The 23,603-nt window shown below is 49.1% G+C and overlaps 1 long non-coding RNA gene across 3 annotated transcripts; it reads right to left on the bottom strand.

Moving 5' to 3' along the window:
- Window positions 1–1,300: 1,300 nt before the first annotated feature.
- On the bottom strand, window positions 1,301–22,685 carry LOC141572902 (uncharacterized). Of its 3 annotated transcripts, none has more exons than XR_016018891.1 (6): window positions 21,894–22,682; window positions 8,506–8,593; window positions 4,948–7,054; window positions 4,563–4,641; window positions 4,299–4,443; window positions 1,301–4,122 (listed from the first exon to the last, which is right to left on the bottom strand). It is a non-coding gene; the product is annotated as an uncharacterized LOC141572902 (long non-coding RNA). The 3 variants fall into 3 exon arrangements; XR_016018893.1 differs by having other exon boundaries at window positions 4,299–4,395; XR_016018892.1 differs by having other exon boundaries at window positions 4,299–4,395; window positions 4,563–7,054; window positions 21,894–22,685.
- Window positions 22,686–23,603: the final 918 nt, after the last annotated feature.

Raw genomic sequence — 23,603 nt, 5'->3', positions numbered from 1 at the left:
CCCAAAACAAAGATTCCCCTCCAATTTCTCTGTGCCTGAGCGCAGGTGGTGGATGCTGCAGGTTCCAGAGCTATGGGATCTGCCCCCAGGATAAGTCGGAAAGTCCCTGTGGCCTGGCCTGGTCCTCTTCTTGCCCCCAGAGAGGTCCCAAGCCCCTGGCTGGAACAGTTACCACAGTTACAGCTCCATAGACCATGTACTAGGAACCTTTGAAAACTGGGACAGGGGATCAATGGGAGGGAGTTGGCTTGCGGGAGAGGGGAACTTGTGGACTTTATGTTAACTCACACCAACTAAAAAGCAGCTTTTCAAAGATCTTCTAATCACACAAAGAACGTTTTCAGGAGATAATGATAAGGAAAAAACAGGATACAAAGTACTAGGTATGAATGATCCCATTTATGAAACAAAAATAAATATAGAGATTAAGCTAAAAGACTAGAATACAACCAGTAAAATATAGACAGTGATGATTTCTGGGTGGTAAGAATAGGCATAACGTTATTTTCTTTATACTTCTCTATAGTTTCCACATTTCTATCATCAACATATATATTTATAATTCAGAAATTATGAATTAGATTAAGAAGATGACTCTTGGGTCAAGCTGACACCTCAAAGGTGGACCCAGAACTTTTGCAGACCCCAGGCCCACTGACTGCTCCCTAGGTCTCCTTTGGTGATCCTGGGCCTGGTCTGCTGTATAGCAGCCCGTGGGGGAAGGGCTAGGGCCTAACAGCTGGGAGTCAGCTGTGCCTGGAGACAATCCCGTGTCCAATGAGAAGCAGGGGATTTATTTCCCAGCTGGACAGGGGCCAGGTTTTAGGGACTGAGTCTGCCATGCACCTACCTGAGGCACAGCTTCTTAATCCCAGCCCCCCGAAAGAAGGTAGAGGCCTCAGAATTAGCCTCTGACCAAGGATTTCTGGCTTTCGGTTACAGGAGATGGGGTGAAGGCGGCCTCATCCCTAGTTCTGAGGTTCAGTGAGGACCCGGATTTATGGAGACACATTTAAACCTATATTCACCTCTTTCCCTCCTTCTGTCCCTTCCCACCCCAGGACTCCTAAGGTCATGTACTGTGTCAGCGGAAGAGTGTGGCTGGTCAGGGCTGAGAGGAGACTTCACAAAGTCTGGCTAAGGAGTTTTGGACCAAGGAGTCTCAGTTAATCCCAGCTCAGGGGTTAGTAAATATACGACTAAGAAATTTGAGCCCTATCAAGTATTCAGTTGTATTAAAGAACAAAAGACACATAAAAAAGGCTTTTTAGACCATTTATTTATGAGCATGTGTCAAAGTTTTATTTCAATCTTGCTGCAAGTAAAGAGACCTACAAGAGGCCAATTCAAGGATTACCTCTTGGTAGATACATTTAGAGGAAAGAATCATTGTTGAAAGGACATACAAAAATAACGTCTAGATAAATATATATCAAACTCTGACAATTGGCGAGGTACACGGGAAACTGGTTTCTGAGAAGAAATCTGAATCCCGTTAAAAGTGTATCAGAAAATTGTCTAAGTGTTTTTATTGAGAATGCTGATTTCCAACCAGAAAGAAATAATGGATTGTACCGAGCAAAAATATTTGGGGTCCTTTTGTCTTACAGTTGGAAACACTGGCTTGGCTTTTGCTCTGGGGCTGGAGGCTCAGGCATGAAGCAACTGATATGGAAATTCTGGGTTCCTGTGTGCCCAAGCCCATGCCAGGCACCAAAGCAAGAAAGAGACAGTGAGCGGAAATTGCAGGGAGGCTGAATTGTAATGGAATGCAAGGGAAAATTTCGTGACAAAAGAATCTCTCTGCGTAAGTCCTTCCAGAAGTCCTGAGTTCCCTCACGTTGGAGGTAAGCAAGATAGCAGAGAAAACAGCAGCCTCGTGGTAGAGATATTTTAGAGCTATTTACCCAAGTGCAGAATCTGGACCTCTGGCAGAATGCCAAACGATTTTTGATGGTGCATTGACAAGACATTAAATCACATTGAATCCCATAGTGAGAAAGTTATTTCCTTGCCCATTTCTTTCTTTTCCTTTTTTGTTTTTCCACTGGACCGGGGGTTCACAGAACTGGATTAATCATATTTCCCAAATACCATTGATGGGTATTTGGGTTATTTGATTCTCCCAGTTTGTCAAACGAGAAGTCTCGCTTTGGTTCTAGTGTATCTTTAATACCTCTCTAGTATCTGTTTCTTTTCTTTCCCTTTTTAACAAAGAGCAAAGAGGCCTCAGGCTCAAGAGCTCTCAGCAGGGAGTGGTATCTAGCTAGAATCAAATATTATTGTTTGTTTTTATTTTACTTATTTTTGTAATTACTTTCTATTTTTGGCAAGTGATGGTTGGTTTTCCAGTTACTGTAGTGCTATAAAGTTGTGGTTTTTTAAAATAATAAACATACGCAAGTATAAAATAGGAAGTTAATTTGAAGAAAAATATCAAGTGGTATAGGGATATGGCATGAATTGTGGAATTGGTACTTGAACACTGAAGCTCGGAAAACATGATTTTAGAGGTTGGTCAGAGCTGGTTGAACCAGTGATCTCTGTGGTCCTTTGAAGGTTTAATAGTCTCTGGACGTCCAGAGAGTGTAGACCATTGGAGCTCAGTGAGTGCTAGAATGGTCAGAGAAGTCTTTGTGTGAGAACTGGGACAGGCTTGTGGCCTTAAAGGATGAGTAGGATTTAAATGAAGATAAAGAGGAAATGAGAGTTCTTCCAAGCAGAGAAAGTGGTGTGAACGGAGGCATGAAGGTGAGACTAATCAAGGTGTGTTTATGGGCTACCGGGTTTGCTTGGTGGAAGCAAAGAGTAATGATAGAAAATAAAGAAAATAATTTTGGATTGGGTGGAGGAGGCTAGATTGTCTATGCCTGAAAAATCCAGAGAGGACTTTAGACTTAGTTTGTGAGGTAGTAGGGAGCCACAGAAAGTTCTTGAGCAAGTACATGACATGATGAAGGGACTCAAATCTTGATCAACTACCACTTAGTTTTTGGTCAAATTTCTCTCTTTGCTCAGCCTGAGACTGCTGATTGATTAATTAATTCATTCATTCTTCAAATATAAGTACTGACAATTAAGTTTGCGAACGCATCCTAGAAAAAGTGCTATATATACTTCACTGCTGCCTATCACTATCGTCACCTTCCAAGTACTTCCCTTGGGAAGCTGTGTACCGATGCCAGCGTCTAATCCACCCTTCAAAGCAATTTTGGAACTCTTTCTGGAATGGCCATAAGAGCTGTTTTTGTATTATCCTTAATGTCCTGAGTGTCATCAAAATGTCTTCCTTTCAATATTTCCTTTATCTTTGGGTAAAGAAAGAAGTCATTGGGGGCCAGATCAGGTGACTATGGAGGGTGTTCCAATACAGTTATTTGTTCACTGGCTAAAAACTCCCTCACAGACAGTGCTGTGTGAGCTGGTGTGTTGTGAGGCAAGAGCCATGAATTGTTGGTGAAAAGTTCAGGTTATTTTCATCTAACTTTTTCACTCAGCCTTTTCATCACTTCCAAATAGTAAACTTGATTAACTGTTTGTCCAGTTGGTACAAATTCATAATGAATAATCCCTCTGATATCAATAATGGTTAGCAACATCGTTTTGACCCTTGATTTGGACTGATTGAAATTTCTGGTAGTGGAGAATTGGCTGACTTCCATTGTGCACTTTGATGCTTTGTTTCAGAGTGGTATTGCTATACCCATATTTCGTCACCAGTGATAACACAGCCCAAAACATCGTCTTGCCTCTCCAAAAGGTCTTGGAAAACTTTGATGCTCCTTTGCTTTTGTTCATCGGTGAGCTCCTTCGGGACCATTTTTGCAAACACACCTTTCTCATGCCAAGATTTTCAGTTACGATTTTTCTATAACTGCTTCTCTATCGACGTTTACTTGGTCTGCTATGCTTCTCCCAGTCTGCTGATGATTTTGACACACAATTCGACAAATTTTTGCAATGTTTTCATCAGTTCTGCTCATTACTGGCCGCCCTGACTTCTCATCAGTGACAGGTTCTCTCCCCTCAGAAAAACGTTTAATCCATTTGTACACTGCTGTTTTCTTCATGGCATTATCCCCATAAACTTGGACTAACATGTCCCTGATTTTCCTTCCACTCCTGCCAAGTTTAACAAGAAATTAATGTTTGTTCGTTGCTCTAATTCAAGCTCAGACATTCTCACGACGGCACACAAAAACACACAACAATAATGAACGCCACTCCACATGACACCACCACACATTGACACAAACACAGCTGTGAGGCACTGATATACCAAGGTTATGAAGTCTTACCGAGCTGTTTGTACAGTGCTGTGCACAGTGGCAAGTTCGTGGACTTAATTGTCAGGCTTCGTATTTATCAAAGGCCTCCCATGTACCAGACACTGCCCTGTGGATTCAGCGATGCACAAAAACATATTCCTCATTCTCCAGAGCTCTAGTGGGTGAGCCAGACATTAATGAAACAATCACATAAATAAATGTAAGTTTATAAGTGTAATAAGTCCAACCAGCTGTTCCGGATGCCCCGAGTGCATACCTAGGAGAAAGGCTTACCTTGTTCAGGTGAGACAAGGCTGTTCTGAGGAAGTGACATCTGAGCTGATATTGAAAGGATGAGAAGGAACTCAAATAACTTAAGAGAAAAGAGAAAAGCATTGCACACAGAGTAAGCAACATGCCCAAAGCTCTATGGCCTGCAGAGGAGACCTGGAGAGCCTCCAGAGCAGGAAGACCATGAAGAAGGTCATTGTGGCTGTGTCTCAGGGAATTCAGGGAATGTGGTGAGAAAGGAGGCTGGGAGGTCAGCAGAGGCCAGACTATGGCAGAGCCCAGCAGGCTTTAGGAAGCTTTTGAGTCTTTATCCTCAAAGAATGGGGAGCCGACAGGGCTGTAGCATCATCACATCAGTGTTCTAAAACAAGGTCAAATATTCTGGTACCTGTGAGGATGATGAGCTGATTGCGAGTGGTGCTCTCGGAGGCAGCCCCAGAACTATCCAGGTCCCAGGTGATTGGGAAGCTTGTCCAAAGAGAGAGGCAGGAGGCTGAGTTGGGCCTGGGGGGTAGTAGAGGAGTAGCAAGGAGGAAGGAGAGACTGTGCGGATCAGACAGAGGATAAATCCAGGAGGGGCACCTGTGACTGAGAATGGGGCTCATAGACCCATGGGCTGGGTCCTGCAGGCAGTGGAGGAAAGAGGCTGGAGCTTGGAAGAGGCTGAGGTGAAGTCATGGGCAAGCTTAAGCTGTGACAGTGACTAAGTTTGTCCAGGAGAGGGCTCCACCTTGGCAAAATGGTTAAGTCTCCATGACTCAGATGATCTCTGAAGTCCCCCAGGGAAAAAATGTCCAAGAGCAGGACCTTGCGGGAACCCCTGCCATGGTTGGAGGAAAGGAAGCCAGGGACAGTGGTTGGGGGCAGGCTGGATGGTGATGGTTAGAAGCAAGAAAGGGACCAGGAAGAGCACAGAGCCCCAGGGGCCAGGGAGCATGAGTGGGGATGGAGGGGCGGCCTCAGGCAACATGGCAGCCGGCAAGCCTGGGAGGCTCTGGAGGCCCAGGCTTGCCAGTCCTCAGGGCACTGACACTGTGTGGCTTTCTTTTTGCTTTCTCCTAGATGTGAAAGGGAGCGGGGAGCAGGGAGAACACTGACCAGGAGGAGAACTGAGCTGGAAGTGAGAACTCCTCACCGTATCCTACTTTATCCCCCCCTTTTCTTTCTACACCTCCCTAAGCTGCCGAAAAATAGAGAAACAGAGGAGAAAATGTCTAAAAGGAGCCAGACTGTAGGTGGAGGGAGGGAGAAGAGCAAACCTGAACAAGAAACCCACGATCCTTGTCAATATTTTTAAGCAGAGGGGGAATAAGGTAAGTGTGGGCAATCCGAGGCTTGTGCGTACATGCATGCTTGCACACACATACACTCGCTCAGACACCTCTACGCACACTCACACACTCACCCACACAGACAACACTCATACCACTCATGTACACACTCACCCAGGCTCAAACTCGTGTTCCCCCCACACCTCCCCTCGTCCCCCAGGAGAATCCTGGCAGCTGTTCATGAGAGTCCTGGATCTCTAGGGGCAGTGTCGTGAGCACCCACTGCCAAAGTGAGTGGCCGCCTAGTGTGCGGTGTGTGTGTGGTTTTAAGTAAAAGATGTGATTCAGAGGAGTGATGGGTGAGTGGGTAGGGATGGGGATATGTCAAGATGTGGCGTGTGTTTCTGAGGGGAATGAATGTAGTGATGTTTGCACTCATTCATTTCTTCATTCATTCAGTTAGTCATTTATTCAACAAGGTTATGGGGGAGCCACCATGTTCCCCAAGCACTGTGCTTAGTTACGACACAGATATGACTCCTGCTCACAATCTAATGGGCTCCCGAAGAGACAGGCCTTCAGGACACAGACGGCAAAAGCCATGATGGGGGAATGTGGTGGGTTATGGGAGCCAGGAAGAGGTGAAGTGACCCAGAGAATTTCCAAAGCGTGAGGTGTGTACCGTAGCAGGGTGAATATAGCGGCTGGTCTGGGGAGCATCTCCAGAATTGAGCTGCATGTCAATGTGTTTTGGTGGGGATGTGGATTGGGAGGTGTGGGCTGTGGTACGTGCATGTGTATATGGCAATGTGTGTGCCTGGGAAGGTGTGAGGTGTGTATCATTATCAGAATTATCAGAGCAAACCAGCTCTTTATTACATGTACAATTTCCCTGCGTCCCATCAGGTCCCTCTGTGCAGGGAGAGCTGGAGTGGAACTAAACCAAATAGGGGATTTAGCAACTTCGAGGGGTTGTGGCAGAGCTTCAAGTGCTGCTGACAGGTGGTGTTGGCAGGCAGGGGAGGGAAGGGGCATTCACCAGAGAGAATGGAGGGTAGTCATGGGGGAGGGGAATAGGATGTTGGGGGAAGGGGAGTCAGTGGTCGGGGAAGGCATGAGACGAGGGCAGTGTTGGCTGGACTGGAGACAGGAACCAATGCTGGCGTCCACCTTTAGGGAGGATGTCTGGGCCAAGTCCAGGGATTGGCAGCTCCCTGCAATAACCTAGGTGAAAAAAAGGGATGGGAGAGGTAATGCCCATCTCAGCCCTGTCCTGCCTGGGGCGTGGTGGGAGGGGGTCAGGCCTGTGGGCCTGGCTGCACAACTGCCTCTCTTTGAGGGGTATTTCCTGCTTCACATATGTGGAAAATGGCCTGGAAGTTTAGTGGAAAGGAGTCATCTCAACGTTGGGTTAAATCTCAGCTTTGTGGTAGGATTTTTGGCAAGTTGCTTTGCAGAGTGGTGTGATAGTGTTTACCTTGCAGGGTTGTGGTGATGATCAGTAGTAATATATAAAAACTCTGGCACCTCATAAGCACTCAACAAATGATGGCTTTTTAAATTAAATTTATTGGGGTGACACTGGTTAATAAAATTATATAGGTTTCAAGTGTACAATTCTATAATACATCATCTGTATATTGTATTGGGTATTTACCACCTAAAGTCAAATCTCCTTCTGTCACCATACATTTGACCCCCTTTACCCTTTTCTACCTCCCCCGCTCCTCCCTTCCCATCCAGTAACCACTAAACTATTGTCTGTGTATATGAATTTTTGTCTGTCTGTTGCTTTCAGTTTTATATCCAACATGAATGAAATCATATGGTTCTTGACTTTTTCCATCTGACTTATTTTGCTTAGCATGATGGCAATGTGTGTGCCTGGGAAGATCTATCCATCTTGTTGCAAATGGCAGTATTTCATCTTTTCTTATGGCTGAGTAGTATTCCATTGTATACATGTACCACATCTTTAGAATGATGGCTTTTTATTAAAGATGTTGGATTTGTCCATAGAGCTGCATCATCTATGTGCTAATCAATCTACATCTCTTTAAGGTTCAAACCCAGCTCCACTCCGTATCCAGCCTCAGAACTGAGCCAGGCCTATGGGGGCAGCCCTTCTCCCCACCTGGGGCTGGAGAAATGTTTCTAAATAAGAGTGTCCATTCCTCTCGTTGTCCCTTCAAACATGTTTCTATCATTGGTTTCTTTTTACTTCCTTCTTTTATTTAATTTTTCCCTGCTTAGCCAAGTAATGCCTACTCACTGCAGAAAATAATTGTAAAGAAGCAGGAGAAAGAAAGTTTTAATCCCACTATCAGAAGCAATTATACAAATTGCTAATGTTTCTGGAGTGCTGCTGTATATCAAGCATTATTTCAATTGCCTTGGATGCTTTATTTCATTTTATCCTCACAATAACTCCGGCAAACAGGCACCAGCATTCTCCCCACTTAACCGGAAGGAGCCAAGGCACAGAAGGCAACTTGCCTGAGATTACACAGCTAGTAAGTGGTTATAGGAAGCGTGCAAACTGAGGCAGACTACACTTTCCTTCCAGTCTTTTTGCCATTCTGTTTTCTGAGGGCTTGCCACTGGCTTCCTATAGCCACTGCCGTCTTAGATGAGCTAGAGCTCTAGCCTTCACTTTACAACTATTTATTACTCACCTCCTCCATCCCCGGTGAAGTGCTAGGCTCTGCTGGAAGGCAGGAGGCAGGTACAGAGAAGCACTTCCAGGCCCCGCTTCCAGCAGCCCTGTAGGGCAAGGACCAGAACACAGTGATGAAAGAATGCAGTGGAAGCAGCAACAATGCCTCGAGTGGGGGATGGGGAGGAAGCTGTTTCTCTGAGGACTCCACCCCTCAGCTAAGCCATCTCCTAACCCACTTCTCCCAACTCCCGTCCTGGCACTCTGGCTCCTTCTGCGGCATGCATGGCTCTGCCACCCAAAAGGCCTAAGGCCCAGGATCCCACAGTCCTGGGGGTTGCGGAAGGCCCATAGGCTGTCTCAAAGGGACAACCCGCCTCTCTCCCCTTCATCCAACCAACCTGCTTGCCATCAGATGAATCATTTAAGCACACTCCATTATGTCCCCATCCTGCTCAAAAGTTGTAGCACCCATTTAAGTACAAACTTCCTGGCTGCCATTCAGGGATGGTCTTGCTGATCTAATCTCAAACTGCCATTGCAGCCTTCTTGCTCCTACCCACCCATCACACAGTAATACCCCAAACTGGAAAACGTCTCCTTTCCAACAGCTCTTTCCTTCTCTACCTATCAATGCCCCTTCAATCCTATATAATAATACAAAACCTTTCATGGTCACCCTCCCCAAGCACAATGACCACCAGGTGTACCTTTTCCTTTGAGTTCCATAGTCCTTTTTACTCTTCTCAAGACATCGACCTTAGTCTGCTGATAACATAATTATTTTTTAATTGAAGTATAATTTATATACGGTCAAGTGAAATAATCTTATGTGAATTTTAAATTAATTTTCGCATACACATACATATCCTCTAACCAGATATAGCACATATCTAGCACCCCAAAAGGATCCTTTGTGTCTCTTTCCCCATTACCTTCTATTCTCACTGCTGTCATCCTAGATGATATACTATATATTCTTTTGTGTCCAACTTACTTCATGTAACGTATCTATGAGACTTACTTACAGTCTTGCATATTTCAGTAGCTCATTCTTTTTTCTTGCTTTGTAGCATGCCATTGTGTGAAAATACCAAAATTTATTTACTTGTTCTCTTATGGATGGACATTTGGGTTGTCCCAGGTTGGGACTCTTACAATATCAGCTGCTGTGAACATTCTTGTACCTGACTTTTGCTGGACATAAGCATTCATTTCTCATGGGCACATAATCTGGAGGAGCTTTGCTGAGTTGTAGGATATACATAGCTTCATTCAGCAGGTACTGCCAGGTATGAGTCCAAAGTGATTCTACCGATTTACACTTCCAGAAATGTATGTGCGTTCTAGTTGCTCCAGTGTTGTCAGTCTTTTTAATTATAGCCATTCCAGCAGGTATTATGGTTAGTTATTTGTGTTTCAAAAAAAAAATAATAATAATAACCATCTATTGATCAGACATAGCACTAGGAACAATTCTAGAAAATAGATAGTATTGTCTCCATTTTATAGGTGAGGTTCTGAGTGACTTGTAAGTTGAACAGGGTGACATGGATAATAAGTAGTGGAACCAGAACACAAATGCAGAACGGTCTGACATGACACCAAAGGCCCTGTTTGTCTACATATATCACATTGCCTCTCTCCTACCACACTTGTCTTATTCCTCCTCAGATGCTCTGTAGTGCCTAAGTAAGAGCTTAATACAGGATTGTTAAATAAATGAATTAATGTCCATGAAGAGGCTGTTCTTAGAAGCAGATGTCACAAAGGGAAGGACCCATCCAGCTGTTCTAAATCCCAGTGACTGACTGGATTCAGGTGGAATCTGGCAGACTGCCCTAGGAATCAGGGGACCTGGTTCCAAGAAAACGAGAGAGAGAGAGAGAGAGAGAGAGAGAGAGAGAGACAGAGAGACAGAGAGACAGAGAGACAGAGAGACAGAGAGACAGAGAGACAGAGAGACAGAGAGACAGAGAGAGGAAGGGCAGTCCATTACCTTTAATTAACTTGGCCTCAGTTTCCTCATCTGTAAAATGGAGATAATAATACTGACTTGGCTAATGACAGAATGAGAGGCAGTGCTTTGTCTTTTGCAAATTGTAACTTTTTTTGAAATTGACAGAATTTTAAAACCATAGCCATCATCTATGGAGCTTCATAAAATATATAGATTCCAGGGGTCCAACCCTGGAGATGAGATTGGCATGATCCAGGGTCAGCCTGGGCATATATGTTTTTAAAGAGCTTCTCAAGGTGACCCCAAGGCTCAGCTAAGGATGAGAACTGTTAGGGTAAAGATATGTATGTATATTGTTATCATTAACTGTTAAAGTATTATCATCATTGTTATCTTTTTGGGAAGGGGTAGAAATGGGGAGACACCTTTTAGGGAAGTCTTCTGTAAAGCATGTAGATCCACCGTAAGTGCTTAGATAAGGACCACTGCTAATGTCTTCATACCCTGGCCATCTCTGACCTGGAGTCTCATGATGGGTGAGTGTGTTAGTGTGTGTGTGTATATATGTGTGTGTGTTTTCATAAATATGCACCTGGAAAGGACAGTGAGAAGAGTGCCAATCATGCAGGAGTTCCATACTGAGAGGAGAGGACTGGGGCAGGAAGAACCAGTAGTCTAATTCCTGGGGCTCATGCCTATGGACTTATCCTCAAGAAACAAGCAAAAGTGACCACAGTCTTGGTTCCTGGAGAAGCATGGCTGTTCTTGTCACTCTGACTTGGCCACAGTGGGGGTCTGAGTTCACCACAGTGTCAGCCCTGCCTGCCCCTGCCTATTGAGCTGGGGAGGCCGTGAGATCAGCCTGATAATTCAGCAGCCAGCCCTCTTCGTCCTGTTAGTCCCGCCCCCCGCCAATATCCAAGGATATTATCCATCCCTGAGAGATCGAAGAAGGTCAGACCAGGGCAAAGACCACCCCACCTACCCTCTTTCTGCCCCACTGGGCCAGTCCCTATCCAAGGACAGGAGGCCAAGTTCTGGGTCTCTTCCATCATTTATACTTAGGCAGGAAAGGGACCCTGGGGATGCTATGGGGCTAAGCTAGTGCCCCTGCATGTCCTGCGGTGGGAGGGAGTAGAGGTCCTGCCAAGGCTCAGAAAAAGATGTGGGAGAGAAAAGAGGAAATAAAATAGAGGGCAGGATTAATGAAGTGGCTTTAAGAGCTAATAGTGCATTTACCGACATTCTCCTCCTCTGACTCCCATTCGGGGAACCTGGCCACAGCCCTGAGGCAGCCTGTCCAGCTCCCAGTCCACCTCTTAGGGATCCCAGGGCTGGAAAGAGGCAGGACATCTCTCAAGTGATGTCTCTTATATACCAACCTCTAGAGATGAAACCCCAGATCTCAGCCCCTCCTATGCAGGCCCTTCCCCAAGCTACCCCCAGCTTCCAAGTAGCCAGTGGGAGGTGCATTATTGGATGGTAATTTGGGGATCACCCTCCACCCTGCCATGGGGCAACAGCCCTGGCCACCTTCAACAGTTTCTTTCGCATCTCCCCATCCCATTCCCTTCTTTCTCCCAGGCCTCTTCCCTAGAAGATGACCTGGAGCTGGATTCCCAAATAAACAGTAACTAATTGGATTAGGAGCTGATAATATTGTTGACCTTTTTAAATGTCTGCTAGCTGTCTTTCCACCACACTGAGGCTTAATTGTATGGGGTTGGGGGGAGGGTGGGGGACTTCCAGGAGTGAGATGTGACCCCTGTTAACCTCAGATAAAATGGGCTCAGCGTCTTCCCAACTGCCTGTCATCCCCCATGGAGCAGGAATACACACATGCTCCCACTCTCATCAAATAATTACACAGATGATACACATATGCATAGGCATGCACGCAGAGATGCAAACACACCCAGAGGCACATATGCATTTTCACCCAAACCCACACAGGGCACACATATGACTTTGACCATGGATCATACATGTATACAAAGCCACACTAGTCGCTACACATGTGATAGACAAGTATATGCACATACTCAGAGATACACACTTGCAAAATGCAAGCACAGAGGTACATATAAACAAATATAATTACATTTATATGCAATTACATATAATTACATTTATGACGCAAATGCATAAATAGATGTGCTCACGAATGAACATAGCTACATACATGTAAAGAAACTCTGACATGCGCACATGTACTCATATACTCGATGCTTAAATAATGAGCATACACAATACATGACACATGTGCATACATACATATGCATACCGTTCATATACCTTTGCACACCCATGAACGTGAGAACCCCTCCCCCCCCACATAGGCAGTCTGCCCCCCAACCCTTTATCTCTTTCACAATCTCTGCTGCTCCTACTTTCTATTTTTTCTTGGGTTCCGTGGCTGTGTTTTGGGGGTCTTGAATTTTGAGATCTCTTGAAGCTCTGGCCTGGCCTGAGTGTCTCCATCTCTCAGTATCTCTGGGACCCTGTATCTACGTGGGTCTCTCATCTGGGATGCTTAAGTTGAGAAGGGCATGGCTAGTAGGGTAGTGGGGAGGGCATGAAAAGAGAAGAGGTTAGAAGGGGAGGGTAGGAGATGGGGGCCGAAGAGGATGGAGAGTTGGGTCGGGGGAGAGGACCGGGGAAGAGGGGAGCGGCGAGGGAAGGGGAGCGAGGGGCGGGGGCGGGGCGCCTGCCTGCGCACAGCAGATGTTGCCGCTCCTCGCATGGAGCTGTTAATGTAAGTGGAGTTCTGCAGTGGTAATTAGGAGGGCCCTCATTACCCTGGCAGAGCCGGCTGAGAGCCGATAAAGCCGAGGGGGAGAGGGGCCGACATCAGGGTAATGGGGGAGCAGGGCCATTGAGGAGCTGGAGCCGAGCCGGGACCGCTCCGCGCGCAGCTGGAGCCCGGCGAGTGGGCCAGGGAAGGGGGGCGTGGACGCCGCCCCGCAGCCCAGTGAGGAGCCGAGGTGAGAGGAGCGAGGGGCAGGCACCGAGCGGCTGGGTCTGCGCTGGGCCTTCGTAACGCCACGCAGGAGAGGGGATCCGAGAGGACGAGGTGCGAGGGCTGACTCTGTCTGTAAGAGGCAGGGGTCGGGGAGGGTTCCAGGCCGGCGTGCCGCCTCCGGTGCAGCCTTGGGTAGGGGACGTCCACCCAGGCCTCTGCGCCTAAATTCAGAGACCCCTGCTGGCCGGACAGAGGTGGGGCTAGAGAGTGGGGAGATAGAAAGGACACCTTTCTCCTCCAGTGTCACCCCACGCCTGTGCCTGGGGATCTAGGACACTTATCCAGAGTGACCAAGACCATGGACTTTAGAATAGAATAGCCAGGACGAAAGTTCGTGTCGAGATGGAAGGCTCCCGGATGTCAGGTCACAGACTGTGGAGGAGACCAGCGTTCAGGGGTGGAAGTATAAGCTCTAACTCTTGCCTCCTTGGGGTAAAAGTCCCATTCCCCCGCTCCCCTCACAGGTCGTCTTTTTCTGTCTGCCTTCCTCATGTCCTCCCCTGCACCCCCTCACTGCCAATCCTAGGGGAGGGTCCCAAGCACAGAGAATGCTGGAAGCTGAGTCTGAGCAGCTCCAATCACCTTGCTTCCTTCCTTCAGGGCTTTGCAGCAAAGGGTAGGGAGTCAGGAAGGCAGACAGTGACAGCCAGAGACACCTGCAGCTCTACTCCCCAGCCGGGAACCCAGGAGCCCCTCCCAGACCTCCAGAATGGGGGTCCAAGGTGGGGAGTTCATTTTGCTATTTACCTCCTCACCCCTGAGTATTACAGGGTGAGCCTCCAGTACCTTTCAGACTAAGGAGTGGGCAAGCCCAGTCTTCTTAGCCCAGTGAGAGCCATCTCTATAAAACAGACCTGAGTCCCCGTCTCCTGCTCTCCCTGCCCTAGGCCAGAGGACTCTGGGAAGACTTCCAGGAGGCAAGGAATCTGCCCCGAGGGCAGAGAGAAGGGAATTGTGGGGGTCTTTGCAACCTCACCTCCTCTATCAGAGGACCCAGTATCCGCTTTTAAAATACCCTTTTCAAACAGCCCCTGACCTGCAGCTGTTTCTGAAACCCAAGGTCATGGACTTCTACCACTCTGGTTTCCCAACTTCTCAAGTACCGCATGAGCCCCTCCATTATGGAAAGGTTGGAACAGAGGGGGCTTCTGTCCTTCAGGCTTTTAAGGAAGGAAAGTCCTGCTGTGCTGACCACAGAGGAACGACATCTCCCAGATCCCTAAGGGGATGTGGTGTCTCTGAATACACCAGGGCTGAGGGGGAAATCCTGGGCCTGGGGACAGCCCCAGATGCCCCTCCCATCTTTAGCTGCGTGGCAGAGCAAGGGTTAATGGGGAGAGGCTGCAAGGCTGGAGCAGGCGGTGGCTCCCGCCTCCTCCCCCCCACCCCCCCAGAGTTGCTGACTCTTCCTTTTTGTTCGGGCTGACAGCGAGCACCTGGTGTGCTCGTGCAACAATATTGTTCCTGCCTCCCTCCCCCCAGGCCCCAGGCTCCCCTCCCTCTCCCCCTCCCCACCCTGCCAGCAGCTTTCCCCTCTGCCTCCTCTTCCCCTAGCTTCCTCCTGCCTGTGGCCTCCTAGGCGCCCCCCCACCCCATGCCCAACCACCACAAGTACCGACCCTGCGGTGTCAATAAACACAACATATGCTGCCATTAATGTGAAAATCGTGCCCTCTACTCCATTCATCCCCTCAGCCTGCCGCCCGCTGGGGGTAGGGGTAGGGCGGTGAGGAGAGAAAGGTCAAGTGGGAAACATTACCCTCTTTTTTGATGTGCTCAGCCCCCACCCCCACCTCCAGCCTTGGGAGAGGGAAAGGAATTGGAGGAGCATGGATGGGATAAGGGTGGGGGTGCTCTGAGACCCAAGTTCTCTTGACATGTCCACTGAGCCTCCCCGGAGAGACTCAGGTGAGCACCTTCATCCAGCCCATTGGCCTCTTCAACTCCAGGGGGTCAGAGTGAGGCTCCTGTGGCCCTCCCACAGAGCTCTGTTGCTGACATGTTTCTCCTAGGGACAGCGGTAGTCCTAGGGGCCCCATTCTCTTACAAGTCCAACTATCGTCTCAGTTCCTGGGGACTATCTGTCTGTCCATCCAGATAATAAAAAATAAACCAGAAGGGTTCTCCGAGTGGTGCTGGGCTTCAGAAAGCCCTCATGAAAGGAGAGAAATACCTCAGATGGCTAAGGGAGTGGCCTAGCCTCAGTCTCCTCACCTAAATCACCAGTTCCAAGACAGTGGGGAATAATAAAGATAAAAATAATATAATAACAACAGCTAACATGTATTGAGGGCTTATTTATGTACCAGGCATTGTGCTAAGCACTTTACAGGCTTTATCTAATTTGTTCCCCATAAGGCTCCTATGGGGAAGCTACAACTGATATCCCCATTTTACAGCTGAGGAAAACAGGCTTAATAAGGATAGCTAGCACGTACTGAGTGCTCACTGCACACCAAGCACTATGCTGAGGTCTCTACATACAATGTCAATGACCCCATCAGGTTAGCACCACTATTAGTGCCATTTTACAGACCAGGAAACTGAGGTTCAGAGAGGTTCAGTAACTTGCCCAAAGTCACACAGCCAGTAAGCAGAACTTGGCCAGGAATTCAGGTATTTCTGAGAGCAAAGCTTGTAATCTTAACCCCTACACAATCCTGCCTCTGTTCTCTATTTTTTCCTATCTCCAGTAGCCCCATAGCATCCCCTTCACGCACCCCTCCCCCCCAAGCCCATCCCTATGGGACTGGACACATGTAGGGCAGTGGGAGACAGAGTTGAGACTCTTGTTCTCTGCCCAGCTCCTCACTTGTTCCACTGTCACTCCTCGATGCCACTGATCTCTACCGACCCAGCCTGTATCCTCACTGTCCCCTTATCCCTATGCCCAGCCCCATTCTGAGGACTCATTGTGACAGGCAAAGCTCCCCTTTAGGTTCCCAGAGCACAAAGACATTGTGCTTGGCTTTGCAGCTTCTCACTTCTGAGACTCCAGTTGCTTTATTGATATTAACTTAACACACACGCCCCCACTTTCCCACCCACCCCAGCCCAGTCTGACGGGCAGAAATCTGCTGCCTGGGCACCACCCTGACCTCTCTTTTCCTCTTTCATTATCCGCTCTGGGCACCAGGGAGCCAGCACCAAAATTAAAACAATAACTAAGCCCGAAGTGGACCCAGCAACCCCCACTCCCACCCCAAGGGAGGAAAGAAAGCCACAAAAACACCTGGAGAGGAGAATAATCAATGGAAGGGGAGGGGATGATCCACTCCCATGCCAGCACCCCCCCACACCCCATCCCGCCTTAACCCTTTATCCCCCAATAGTACCAGGACTCCCCCATCCCATCTCTCCCGCCCCATTCTATAAAGAAGCAGCAGCTTCTGGCAGCCACTTAACTATTTGGTGCTCTGGGATTTGAATAAACAAATGTGGGACAATGAGGTCCCCAGAAGCCCATAGTCAAGGGCTAAGACCCCAGAGAAGGCCAGTGCTATCACAGCAGAAAGTTCCTCCTTAGGCAAATTTCTGGAGAATTGGTTGATTACTTTATAAAGTACACTACCTTATTTGATCCTCACAATAACCCCACAAGATATGTATTATTGTTGTCCCCATTTTTCAGATGAGGAAACTGAGGCTGAACAAATTAAATGACTTGCCCAAGATCATATCCGCTAATAAGTGGCAGAATCCAGCTTGAAATTCAAACTTAGGACTCCGTTTTCACAGCCTACAACTTAAGCATCTTGCTGAGCTCTCTGCACAGATTTATCCAGTAAATGGCGACCTTCTAGGGAGAGAAGGCAGAGTTTGCACCACTGAACTGTCCTAAGTGTGCTGGGCTCTGCACAGAGGACCTATACTCCACCCTCCCCTTTCTGCCCTGTGCCTCTTCAGCTCCACCTAGAGTCTGTCTCAACTACTCCATTGACCCACACCAGGATTCCCACATTCCCCAGCAAGCCCCATCACTGCCCCCAACCCACTCTCTAGCCTCTCAGGGTCTCCTAACCACCCATTATCTTGTCCTTTCTTACCTTAATTTTGCCGATACAAGCATGGGACTTTTCCAAAAGCACTGTACTAGAAAACTGAAGGAAAGACTAGAAAAACCAACACTCAACATTCCTGTGTCCAGGCACTGTTCTAAGGGCATTGCCTAAAATGTGCAAATCAATCCTAAGAAGTAGGTACCCCTATTCTACAGATCAGGACTGAGGGCCTAAAAACTCATAAGCTGTTACCGGTGCAGCTGGTGTCTGAATCCAGGCGGTCTACCTGTACGTAACACTACTTTTTCCAAAAAAAAGAAAGAGGGAGAGAGAGACAGAGAGAGACGGAGAGAGAGACAGAGAATTTAAAGTCTTCAAATTCCTTATTCTGAATAAGACTGTAAGCTCCTTCAGTGCCCATCATTTCATTCCTACAGGGTAAGGCAGAGTAGGATATCCATAAACGTACACCAAAGGAATTCTAAGACAACTAAAGGCCACCTGTCACACCCCACAGGCACAGACAGACAATACCATGCTTCCCTTTGCCTCAATCCTGGCTAGCTGGCTTTGGTATTTGAACCAGCCACAGTGACTCTGGGCCAGAGGTAGGCTCAGCTGATGTAAGAGCCAGATCTGATGAGGTCCTCAGACCTTTCCAGAACCCTTCCCATCTTCTCATTGGTTTCCCTTGACACTGTAGGTACTGACCCAGTCTTGGCTTCTCAGCTGGTTATAATAGTCCCCCCCCCACACCAATTCCTGCCTCTACCTCACTCCAAAGACTAGGGAACCTTTATGAGTGCCCCTCATGTCCCTGCCTTTCAGAGGTCCTGCTCCCCAGGCCCAATTTTCTTTGCTCTGCCTATTATCCTACAGCATATTTGTGGTTAGGGCTGGCCCTGCCTTTCAAAAGCTCAGCTCCCTCACCCCACAGCCTGGTTCCAAGTTGCCTTGAGGACAGATGCCTTGGCCCTAGGAGCCCCTCAGCTGCACACCTGCCTCCTGTCCACAGCTGACCAAAGACTTTCTTTCTCCACCCCCTCAACACAAACCCTCTATTGCTCTGTTCCTGACATGAGTTTCCTCCAAATCCCCATACTGCCTCCCATGACCCACTTAGAATCCTAACTCTCCAGACTTAAAATAGAAAACACTCAACACAAGCTTTTACACTTCCCACTACCAGCTGAATAAAGGTTGCGTCTAGCAAAAACAAAATAACCACCTACTACTAATAATAGTTGCCCACCAATTCAGTGTGAGTGGCAGTCATTCATTTGCTCTCCCCAACCCACTTGCTACCTGTCCCCAGGGTGTATAAGTGCATGTGGGACCTTCGGGGGGTGTGGGATACGTGTGTGGGAGTATGTTATGAATGGTGTGTATTGTGTTTTCCCATCCTTAGGAAAAACTCCGAAGTGACTCCTTGCCCTGGGCTCATCTGTAATCTGGGGCATTGATTGGAGCCCATTGATAGCTGATTGTTTTCACACGTGACTCGGTCACATTCCTCTAATCTCCATCCTTCTGCTCAGTTTGCATGACAAGAAGCAGCCTCAGTGGGGAGAGGTCGCTCACCTCTGACCAGGATATAATTGGAAAAAGAAGGTCATTGCTGCCTTTGCTTCTGGGGGCAGATCAGCTTTGTTCCATTTGTGTCATGAGCTCTCGCCAGCACACACTCTCAATGACATGGAGACAATGGCTATGCCCCACAATGGAGCCCACAGAGATGTGCTCGACATGACACAAACACACCGTAGGACCCACACTCACGCTCATCAGGACTGGCATGTACAACAACGCACACACAATAGGTACTTTCAATAAATGCTGATGATAACACCAATGTCACTCAGGACAACGCATGTGACATCTACACACAGAGGACGCATAAAGAGATGCATAAAACAATGCTTACCCAATGACACAGGTACCCAGGGACATACACACATAATGATACTCACACAGACATATCCATGAGGGCAAAGAGCCCAGGCTGAGGCACCAAACCCAACATGAAAAATGTGCAATAGTAATACCTTTCCTCAGGCAATACCCATGTGGGACTATATCAGAATTACCTGGGGAGCTTTAACAAAATTAATGTTTCCAGGAACGCCTGCCGCCCATACATATCCCTTACAATATGAGTGCTTGTGGGCAGACAGCTTTATGTTGAAAAGCTCCCGCAAGTAATTCTGACATGCCCCAGGTTGAGAACCACTGAACGGATACCACCTGGCTCCCCTCTGCTGGGTGGCAGAATTTGCCAGCAAGGGTGTTGGGCTGTATTTTGTTTTCTCTCACTCAGTTTGGTAACTCAGTTTGGGACAGGCTGGAGCTGAGAAAAGGATGTCTATGGCCAGGAGATTAGGGGTCAGACAATGGCCTGGAACCGAAAGTGTTAAAACTGGGCATTGACTCTCCCGGCAACCTTGGCTGGCCTAGTTAGTTTACCCAACAGCACACGCAGAGGGACCCTTCGTGTGGGGACTGTCCGGGAGACTGGCCTGTGCTCCGTCGCCAGGATGCACAGGCCCAAATCCCACCCCGCCTCCGGAACCGGGTCTGCTGCAGGCTTAGGTATCTTTGGGGGGCACTGGCCAGCTCCAAGCCCGGTGAGCCTGCCCTTGGGGCACTTCCCCGCTCCAAGGCCCTAGGGTGCTGTGCTCTACACTATTAAAGCCAGAAAGTCCCTTCTATTCCCGGCGTGGCGAGAGGGCAGGATGCCCCACCCCCACCCCTGCCACGCCAGGAGGCCTCCGGGAGAGGGCAGAGGGAACCGTGCAGGGACCAGGTGTCGGAGGCGACGGGTCACTTGAGCCCCAGCTTGGAGGCGCGGAGATCCGCGGAGACAACACAGGGTCGCGCCGCCCCCTGGCGGCTCAGTGGCAGAGTTAAGGCCAGAGGGGCGGGCGGCTGCGGGGTCTGGTTGGTCCCGGACAGGTTCCTCCTTCCCAGCGTTGAGGGGTGTAAGGATGTTAAAGAGACTCCCCCTCGAAGACTGTCCCGTCCTGTCCCTTCTTTTCCGTTCTCCCCCTGTCCCTTTCTCCGTTTTTCTCCTCTTCCTCCCCCCCTTCTCTTCCACTGTGCCTGCCCTTCCCCCCTCCCCTGTCCCCACTCCCTCTCCTACCCGCCTCCCTTTCTCTCGTCCTTCGCCCACCCCCTCCCGCCCCCGCGGGGCAGCGCCTCGGTGAGCCCGCTTGGCAGTTAGCCCATTAGATCTCGTACTATTGATCCGCTTCTGAGCCGAAGCTGACAGCCCCCCTTCCCGGTCTCCCTTGTCCCCATTCCCGGCGCCCACCCCCCACATCTCCAGGCAGTCCCAGCCTGCGCCTCCCCCATACCCCCCACGCGGGCTGCGCCGAAGTCTCGCCCTCACGAAGGACAAGAACAAATGTAATTAAAGCGACCGGAGAGGGGGGTGCGCCCCTTGTCAGCACCGGCGCGAGCCGGGGTCCCAGCGGCCGCCTCTCCGCCGGCCGCTTGGCTCCCACCCCGGCCCCGCGCTCCCCGCCCACCGGAGTGGGAGCATTTGGGTTGAGCTTTGCCTGTCCTATAAATCCACATATAATTCTCGTCTTTCCTGTTCAGCTAAGGAAAATAAACGTGTAAGGCTGTTTCTGGGAGCCCAGCTCAGGGACCGCTCTAAATTCTCCTCTTATTGAGTCCGGGCTGGAAATCACTCAGCTCGGCGGCGCGCCCCCGCCCCCAGCCCTCGCCTGCGCCCGCGCCCTCCGCGCACACGCAAGCGCGCACACGCGAGGCAGGAGCCGGGTATATAAATATCTCCAGCTCTCCCCATAGCCGGGCAGATTTATTCCGCTGCCAAGCCTGCAGAAAATTGACTTGTTCATGGAGGCGGCTATTGACACATCACCGGGGGGAGGGTTAGGGGAGAAAGCAGTGGAGCCGGCGCCCCTCCATTATACGTTAATGTAATCAGCAGTGTGCGAAATGACTGCGCGGAAAATAGCATCACTGACATTTATATTAGAGGATATTGATGGCAGGAGCTGTGACCGCATCACTCTGCCTCCCGTTTCCACGGATTGACACAGGAGCCTCTTGTTGGCTCCATCCACGCTCGCCTCCCCTCCCCCTTCCCCCTCCCGCTCTCTCTCCACCCACTCTCTGTCTCTCCAGCTCTCCCCCTTTCCTCACCTCAGCCCCCACCCTCCCTATTCACTCTCGCAGTCACTCATTTTCCAAATAGTTCTTGCGCACCTACTGGGTGCCACGTGCAGGGGTCTCTCCCCCGTGCCTTTCTCTCTAGATTTCTCTCTCTTTATCCCCCACCATGCCCTTGCCCTCTTTCTCCCTCCTCCCCAGCTCTGCTTCCCCCCCTCCCCCTTCCTTGGCTCGGTGGCTGGACCGCTGCTGTCACAGCAGATAGATAATTGAAAAATGGGCCTCACCTTTGCAGCCAGCAGGAGTGGTTCAGGCAGTTACCGCCGGGGTTACCTACTCCATCTCAGGCCCAGGCTCCAAAAGAGATTCTGAGGAAATTGGATTTTACATGGATGTTTTATTCGGGCAGAGGCTTTAGTGTATATAAATACAGCAAGGAGGCCTTGGCGGCAAGGATGAGTCAGGCGAGACAATCCTGCCTGGGGCCTGGAGGCTCAGGGGAGGCAGGCGGGCCATGTGCTCAGCTCTGGGTCCCAGACCTGGACATCAGTGTATTTCCCCATCATCGTCTGGAACTAAAAGAGGTTAATGCCTCTGAACAGCTCTTTGAAAGCTACCTTGGGAATAAAAAAAAGTGTGTGATTATTGGGAATTGTTGGCAGGACTGTATACTGAGAAAAGAAGGAAAAGAAGGAAATACACTGGAGAAGTTTGAGGACTGATTCTTTCAATAAGTATTTATTGAACCCTTAACTTATGAGGTGTTGTGTTTGGGGCACAGGAGTAAGACATGGCTGCTGCTTTTAAGGACAGTTTGGAGAATGACAATCTGGAGTTTCTGGTTAGGAACAAGGAAGGGGAAAGGTGGGGAGATGGGTCCTGAGATTATTTCTTTAGGACCTGACTAGCTGGGGAGCTTGGATGAAGAAGCAGAAGGGAAATTGGTCAGGTTGGGGTTGGTCTTGCCAACCCTCCAGCCCCTCCTTCTTGGGCCTGGTTACCAGAGCATCTAAACAATATGTTGATAATCGTGGCCACTGAATCTATAGGTAAGTTCACATCCAAGGCGTTTGTAAGGAATCCTGGTGAGAGTCTCTGGAGGGCTAGGATGATGGATCGCTGAGAACCAAGGTGAGGCTTTTCAGAGAGATCAGTTACAAGGTTGAAGAGGACTTGCGTCAGGAACCCTTTGGAGGCTTACATTGAAGGCATAGGGGCAAGTGAGGGGATCAGAAGACCAGGGAGGTGGGGTGTGGGTGTGGGAAGGAGGGAGTAGATGCGTGGGGCCTATAGTAAAGAATCCTCCCATGTCTGAATGCCCCTGTCCTCATAGGAAGAACTCCGTTTCAGTCATGGGCAGGGTCTTTTCTGTGCCCTGTCTGATCTCTAATTAGAATCAATGTGGCTGATAGCTGCAGCCCAAATAAGTTTTGTTTCTTGGAAGGAGAGCTTCTCGTGAGCCACTCCCTGGCTGAAGGACTGGAATTAAGGTGTGTGGGAGCAGGCTCAGATAGCTCTCTGAAGGGCCTGAGCTCCTCCTGAGTTCAGAGCAGAGACAACAGCTGCCTCACCCTGGCCACATCACTGAAAACTGGACCAGTCCTCCCTCAGATTCCAAAGCCCCCCTTGTCCCCTGCCACATTGTTACACTGTTACATCATCAGCCTGCAGGGGCAGGACAGGTGCTGGATAGATCACAGCCATCTCCCACATCCAGGCACTCCCAGATGGCATCTGGGAGCTCCAGTCCAACTGTAGGATGGGAGTATTCTGGGGTAGCTGGGCTCCCTGTCTGACTTCCATCCGCATCTTTCCTCCCTCCCTTTCTCCCGTCTACATTCACCCTAACAGCCCAGGTAGCGGAGAGACGCTTTCCTGCTATGCAGGAACCAGGACACTCCCACTCACCTTAGTTACCTATGCCTCCTGCTCACCTCTGCCCTCAGAGAACCACAGGGACTCATGTCCTCTTTGCCTCCCCAAATCTGCTCCTGGAT

This window comes from Rhinolophus sinicus, chromosome 15 (genome assembly GCF_057876585.1).
Source record: "Rhinolophus sinicus isolate RSI-liver-muscle chromosome 15, RSI-T2T, whole genome shotgun sequence".
In the NCBI taxonomy this organism is placed as follows: domain Eukaryota; kingdom Metazoa; phylum Chordata; class Mammalia; order Chiroptera; family Rhinolophidae; genus Rhinolophus; species Rhinolophus sinicus.
Note: the sequence above shows the minus strand (reverse complement) of the source record. Positions and strands in the feature narration are given on the sequence as shown.